Source organism: Triticum dicoccoides, chromosome 5A (genome assembly GCF_002162155.2).
Source record: "Triticum dicoccoides isolate Atlit2015 ecotype Zavitan chromosome 5A, WEW_v2.0, whole genome shotgun sequence".
Lineage (NCBI taxonomy): Eukaryota > Viridiplantae > Streptophyta > Magnoliopsida > Poales > Poaceae > Triticum > Triticum dicoccoides.
The window spans coordinates 389766777-389775125 of NC_041388.1; positions in this window are offsets into that span (position 1 = coordinate 389766777).

The window sequence follows — 8349 nt, forward strand, 5'->3', positions numbered from 1 at the left end:
TCAGCTATAGTTACCGAAATGTTTCTCGCCACAACACAGCTACGTAGCAAATGATCAACCGCCTCCGTATCACTACAAAATAAACAGGAAGCATCCACTACATTTTGTCTTTCACCAAGATTGTCTCTGGTCAAAATCTTACTGTGAGCAGCTAACCATGCAAAGACCAAATACCTATGAATGTTTTCCTTTTCTCTTGTTGAGAGAAAGAGTGCGTTTCTTACTTGACCATTCAAAGAGTGCCTGATTTGGACAATACATGTACCGTTCATATGCCCCAACATATCTTCGCACCTACACCGTGGTAGTACACCGCTACGCTGCGTCTACATCGGGTCCAACCTATGCACGGCCCCAACAATCAAAGGCCAAGTAATCTACGTAACAGCATACGGGCATGACATGGGAGTACATTTACACGGTTTTTACGCGTAACACGCGCGAGAACGCGGATCGGACGGCTGAGGCCGGTACATCGGGATCAGGAGGAGCGTCTCGGCCGTATCTCCGCCTTCCAACTACCATGGCATCAGCTGAGTAATGGCCAAATTTATTTCACCCCATCCTCCGTTAGCCCGTTTCATGTCATCACACTTCTGACCATGGTCACTAGATGCCAGGCCGGGCTCCCTGTATGCGTCCATCCCTAGGTAGAGCCTCCAGATTAGCGTTGCAGCCCTACGCCACCATCCAAAACGTGTCCTCTGCTAGAGACTTGGCCGCTGTACACTTGTACTATCATCCCGTATATCACTCCGATCGCCTCTTGCAGTTGCATGCACCGCTGATAATTCGTAGTACTCGTCTTAAACAAACTAATGCGTACTGTACTAGCTAAGTGTATACCTCTTCGTATCATCTTTCATCAATGCTGCTATATTTTGTACGTACTCTTTGGACACTAACTAATGCGTCCTAACTACTCTTCTTGCATCAATACTGATTTGTATATCTTCAGAAACTAATGAGTAAGGCGTCCTAGCTGACAAATACGACTTTTCTATATAATGTTGAGAAATCAATACTGCTCCCTCCGTTTTTAGATATAAGTCTGACAGATGTTAGAGTACAAGTTCACTCATTTTAATTCGTATGTAGGCTTTATTAGAATCTCTAGAAGAACTTATATTTAAGAACGAAGGGAGGGAGTACTTCGTAGCTAGCCGATGACAACCATATATACAGCCGTATGCCACCGCCAAGACGTGGCATTGCATGAAGCCTTGCCGCTGTACACACTTGTACGGTAGCACATACCTCTCTACCTCCATTGCATCATCGCTTTGTATCTTCAGAAATAAAAAATACTAATGTGTTCTAGCTAGCAGATAGATACTAGATCAGAGCTCAGAGAGTCAGAGATAAATACTTGTTGCAAATACAAATCTCCAGATTATCTCTGAACTTCACACCCATATGTGGCACCGCCCAAGACGTGGCCTCCTGCATGCAGCTTGCCGCTGCACACTTGTAGCGTTGCGTATATCGCTCCGCCATCTATTGCATCATCGCTGATGAATACGCCCTTGTATCTTTAGCAACCGGTAATGCGTTCTAGCTAGAAGATGACAACCGCGCGTATAGATGGATAGGAGATAATACGGTGCGTGTTTGTAACTGACTGATGCAGTCATGGCATGGTTTGGTACGTAGCGTTGACGCTTGAGCCACACGTGACACAGCTCGAGGCGGTGCTCCAACAAACCTCCGCGCGTCTTCTTTTGTTTAGCTCACAGGAGCGTGATCCAATATCTCTATGAGGTCTTTGAAAAATAATTCCCTCCACTCACCAACACCACGGTTAATTAATGATTCCGGTCATAAGAAATTCAAAGTCATCTGGGGTAGTACAAAATATTCATGCCCTCTTTGACAGCTAGTGTACTTACTTTTCCCGCAAAAAAAAAGCTAGTACTTACTTAGGTATACTTTATTACTTCCAAGCTACATGCACGATTAACGTTATCCTTGTCAACGTTACACTAGTACCATCAATGTTACACTAGTAGGCTGATTGTACTGCGAGTATCATAGCTAGTATTTTTTCCGCTCCTTTATATAAGGTGTATTTGTTTTTTATAAAATTTCATAATACAAGATGCATTTCTTCTAATTGCTCATAATCTCATTTTTAGCTTTCTAGAAAAAAAAAGTATATCTCTCCTGATTAACTGTATATTTCCTTCTGGAGAAAAAAAGGAAAGCATGTCTCTCTCCTGATTTCTTGTATCTCTTCTTTTTCCAGCCTAATTGATCTACTTGCCCCTAACCAACAAATTGGTCAGGGATAATTTCGTCCTAAATTAGATATAATGATGTGCCTTGGTTAGTGTGCTAGAAAAATACACCTTATATAAAGGAACGGAGAGAGTATCATGCATGCCAACTAGACAATATTGATGAGGTATCATAGAATTAAAGAAAAAAAAAGAAAGAGTTGAGTATCATATCATCATACCGTATCATAATAAATGCTCTGTTATTACATGTCACGCATGGCAATAAATGAAGTACTACGTGATAATAATATACTAATACTATGCATTATGAGGTAGTATCATATACTAGTACCATATGCATGATACTAGTATATGATACTCCCCATTACAACCAGTTGTAGAATGCCCATGTATTACTACAGACTACAATGCATATAAATAAATAAAATAAATAATTAAGGTTGTCTCCAAAGTCAAACCCATGATCGAAACTCATTTCTTCCGCATACTTCCGGGCGTGTTTGGACATCAAATGGGAGCTTGATGGCCCCGCAAAATTCAAACATCGGGATAGTCCCGACTCCCCAAAATAATTTCCATGTAGCTAGCGATATGATTTATTATCACTTGGCAACTGATAAATAAAAAGATTTGGTTTTTCTTCATTAGTCATTGTGGTATGGTGTGGCCCTTCTTTTCAAAGCGAGAACAACTATATTATTTATATCATTCGATGATCTTGAGATTTTGCTTTCATTAGCTAGAACTAACAAAATTAATTCAAGAGACTATTGACTGCTCATGCATAAATATGACAACAAAAATTAAGAGCACTTGCATTGTAGTTTCAAGATCTTCTATAGCCGGAGGGAACAAAAATATGTAGTGTTATGTAGGCGAGAGTTGCTTTAATTAGTCTGTATTGGTAAAAAAACAATAGCATACCCTTTTGATTTTTGTAAAAAAATTGAAATTCCTTTTCATTATCTATATGGTTGTCATCTATTAGGTTGGACCCATCAGTTTAAAAAAAATCCTTTACGTCTTGTTCGCTCCTGCGAGTAGCAGGCCGGGCGCGGGCGATGGTGGGCGTAGGTGGTTGTCTTCCCTGCGGTGATGGACGCGATGGTCACACCCTGGGTGTAGGGAGTGCTTGCGGCTACGACTTTACCCATATCTGGGTCGAGGCGACGTGATGATGGATCTTGCACGACAGTGATTACTATGTCCATTTTGTATCATGTTTCCCTACTGTTATTATGATGTTTTTTATCAATATAATACTTTATGGAGAAATTATAATACATTTTCTCTCTTAATTTGCAAGATTTATATGAAGAGGAAGATTGTCGGCGGCTGAAATTTTGGACCTGAAAAAGCTATGTCAGATATACCTATTATGCACATCTCCAAATGAGCTGAAATTTTACAAAGAATTGTTTTGAAATAAATAAAAAATATTAGAGTTAATAAATACCAGAGGGGGCTAACCAGGTGCCCACGAGGCACCAGGGTGCGCTCATCCTCACTAGGCGCGCCCTGGTGGCTTGTGGGGCCCCTCGCCAGCCTCCGGTACCCATCTTCTGGTATATAAGTCCATTTTCCCTAGAGAAAAATAAAGAGAGGACTTTTGGGACGAAGCGCCGCCGTCTCGAGGCAGAACTTGCGCAGGAACACTTTTGCTCTCGGGTGGAGCGATTCTGCCAGGGATACTTCCCTCTGGGAGGGGGAAATCGAAGCCATCGTCATCACCAACAACCCGATCATTATGGAGGGGATCAATCTTCATCAACATCTTCACCAGCACCATCTCATCTCAAACCCTAGTTCATCTCTTGTATTCAGTCTTTGTATCAAAACCTCAGATTGGTACCTGTGGTTGCTAGTAGTGTTGATTACATCTTCTAGTTGATGCTAGTTGGTTTATTAGGTGGAAGATTAAATGTTCAGATCCTTGATGCTATTCAATACTCCTCTGGTCTTGGACATGAATATGATTTGTGAGTAGTTACTTTTGTTCTTGAGGACAATGGATAAGTTTTGTCATAAGTAATCATGTGAATTTGGTATTCGTTCGATACTTTGATGATATTTATGTTGTTGCTTCCTTTAGTTGTGTCATGTGAACGTCAACTACATGGCACTTCACCATTTTTGGGCCTAAGGGAAGGCATTGTGGAGTAGTAATTAGATGATGGGTTCCTAGAGTGACAGAAGCTTAAACCCTAGTTTATGCACTATTTCATAAGAGGCTGGTTTGGATCCCCATATTTCATGTTATGGTTAGATTTATCTTAATTCTTCTTTAATAGTTGCGGATGCTTGCGAGAGGGGTTAATCATAAGTGGGGGGCTTGTTCAAGTAAGAACAACACCCAAGCACCGGTCCACCCACATATCAAATTATCAAAGTAACGAACGCCAATCAAACGAACATGATGAAAGTGACTAGATAAAATTCCTGTGTGTCCTCAAGAACGCTTTGCTTATTATAAGAGATCGTTCCGGCATGTCCTTAGCTACAAAAAGGATTGGACTACCTTGCTGCATTTTTTACCAATACTATACTTATTGCTCGTTACAAACTATCTTGCTATCAAACTACTTGTTACCGATAATTTCAGTGCTTGCGGACAATACCTTGTTGAAAACCGCTTGTCATTTCCTTATGCTCCTCATTGGTCTCGACACTCTTACTTATCGAAAGGACAATGATTGATCTCTTATATTTATGGGTCATCAGCGACTTTGGCATCCAGAGGTAATGGTGGTGTTGGCGTGCATGGACTCCGGCATCTAGAGGTGTGTTGTGCCTAGGGTTAGATTGCTATGGGCCTCGTGGGCTGGATCGAATCAAGTCAGTGTTGGCCTGTTGCTCCTGTGTCCCGTCTTCTAGGGCTTCCTCGACGAGATGTCGGCTGACCTTAAGGATCCGCCCCGGACATTGTGGGGTTTTCTGTGCGTGGGCGAGCATCGGGATGTCTAGTCCTGACCGACGATGGTTCCACCCCGTCATTGTCTATGTCTTGGTGCATCATTCTTGGATGATTCAGTCTTGGATGTTGGGGTGGTGGCCCTGGATGGTCAGGTTGTGCACTTGGCTCTGCGATGAGCAATGCGTCAGTGGTGGTGGCACCTTCCCTTGGCTGTGACTGTAGCGAGGGAAGGAGTGGCGAGTGATCTTAGTGTTGTCGTGGTTTCGACGATGGTGCTTCCCTCATATGTATTTGGAGGTTTCATGCTGGCAATGTGGCCCCCTCCCCAGGTTGGGTTAGGTCTGGCGGTACCTCGGGTGGCTTTGGCGAGGATCTGAATGGAAGCTATGCGCTTCTGGTGCACGCGGCGACGATGCCTGTGGGTGTCACTTACCTCTTGGGGGCGTCATCGTGGGTCCCTTCTCCATGGCAGGTTTCTAGGTGAAAACCCTAGCCCATCAATTCGCGCTCGACAGCGAGGACGCTCTGCATCCGTACCCTCTTATGGTTGTCATCGAGGAACTCAGGTACCATCTGGTTGTAGTCGACACCTTTTGGCTTGCCTTGATCTTAGCGTGAAGCTTCTTCGGGTAGTCGTAGAGGGATTCATTGGTCTCCTATCATTTTCATGGGTCCCCATAGTCACTGGCCAATGTCCTTGCTATCTTCTAGCGGGATCGGAGCTCCACAGCCAAGAGCGAGAGGACAGATGCTTAGCCTCTGCGATGATAGCTTAGTGTGTTTAGTGTGTCACGTCTGGTGGTTCTCCAAGGTGACGTTGTTCAATTTCGGTTCAGTAGTGTACGTCGCCTCTTGTTAGGTGTGGCGACTCCTATTTTCGTGTTTTGTTTTATATTTTGACTGCATTGTATGGGGTTCTCTCCGCCGCTTTGTATCGCTTTGGTCAGTTTGGGCTTTATGTATAAAGCAGGGCGGAAGCCTGATTTTAGTAGGACACATTGGTTTCTCGAGATGTATACATAAATCGTATCTGTCAATGATGATGCAAGAGCACACACAGAGATATACACTAGGAACTAGAGTTAGTTAGTTTCTAAATATGCAATCGGTGGTCATGCAAGTGGAGATGGAGAGATATAGTTAGGATGCATTGGTTAGTTTCTATAGATACAAATCAACAATGATAAAAACATATAGACCTGACATTGTGGTCAAGCAAAATAGACCATTTGCTGTGGTGTGATATTGTTTTATTTAGTTTCTAAATGTTTATTCATTATTGGATGACAAATAACTAGTATATATTCATGATTGATTTGTATTGATTTTAACCATATAAATAAACTAGTAACTAGTATGCATTCGTTAGCTTCTAAATATACAAATCAACGATCATGTAAGAGGAGACGGAGAGATATAGTTAGGACGTATTGGTTAGTTTCTAAAGATACAAAGCCACAGTGATGTGAGAGGAAATAGAGATGAGATGTGATTAGTTAGTCACTCACTAATCACATGATTAATATTTTACCATGGTGTTTCATGGTGACATTTGCTCTTAATTGTGACTTACTACTCAGTAATCACATGTTTAATATTATCCATGTAACCTAGTGTTATGATTTATTGTTGCTTTGACACTATAATTGGTACCAATTGATAAAAATTAGCTTTACATATTTCTTCATTATTGGATGACAAATGCGTAACCCAAATAAATGGTTAAGCAAAGCCGATTCACGTTGTGCTGTGATATTTTTTTAAAGAGAGAGCAAATTATTTTATTTATATGGTTGATATGATTTTGAAGTTTTCTTTGGTTATCCAAAAAATTATATGACTATTGACTTTTCAAGCATAAAGATGATGACTAAGATTAAGAGCACTTGCATTTTCTGCATTGTCGTTTCAAGATCTTCTATAGCCGAAGGCAACAAAATTATATAGTTGATAAAAAATCAGCATGTCCTTTCAACTATCTCATGATTCATATGGCAACTCTAGTTCATTGTTCAAGCAAAAACTTATGATGCACAAGATTTTATAATTAAATTGGTGATCAAATGTTTTATGGCATGTCAGGTGTTCCGGATTATGTTATGTCATCAGTCTATGATAGACGGTAAATATCATTTAAACATTGATTTTACCATGTATTAGACAATGCAAATGATATCTCAAATTCAAGATTAGTGCAAAATTCTTGTTGCATATGCATTATTAGTATTTCATATGACTTGTGGAGAACATATTAGTCTAGGGTACGCCTCGCACATGCTTCATATTTATCATAATTGGTGAGAATTGGGGAAAAATGATTTACACATCCCGTATATGAATATCAGAGGGTTATAAGGAAAGTTTGACATTGTGGTTTGAGGTTTCTAAGAGCTAGATACATATGTTTTATTTACATCTCGAGGTTAGCTATAGTTGCTAGAAATTGGTAAGAATGACTTACATGTTTCTTGACTATCAAATGACACCAGTGACACTCAGATCTGGAAGAATGTTCTACGCATTTCTTGTGCGCCAAATTACATAGATGACAACCCAAATATACATTAATGATCCACGGGCATCTTGAGTGCTTAATTAAACTGTTGAAAACTCGAAGAGAGAGGCGTTTTGGAGGCCGAGCTCCATGGAGGCTTTATTTTTGAAAAATTCAAATTCATTTTTTTATGGTTCAAAAAATCTTTAAAAAATATGCGTGTATTAAGGATGTAACCCACACGTGTGTAAAAATTTATGATGAAATACCTTGAGTTGTGACCTGTATAAAAAAGACAAGTTCATGGCCTGGGAGGATGAATAGTATCATGTGTTAAATAGTCAAATATTTGTCTTTTCTGCACAACCCTCATTTCAATGTATTTTGAACTGAAAATTTACACACATGTGTGTTATGCCTTCATGTATATTTGTATTTTTTCCGATTTTTTTTGAAATGTAAAAATATGAATTTCGATGAAATTTCAAATTTGAATTTGGAGGCCGAGCTCCAAAAGGGATTTCTAAAACTTGAATAATGTCCTAATTTTTGCATGTCTCTAATGTTTGATGTTACCGAGACAACTCAATTTAGGATTTAAATAAAGGCCGCTTTGTTATGGCATCAAGATTTGCGACAAACAATGCCATTTTTTATGCTAGTTATATGTTCCCAAATTGCCATAACTAGTCATTGTTTCT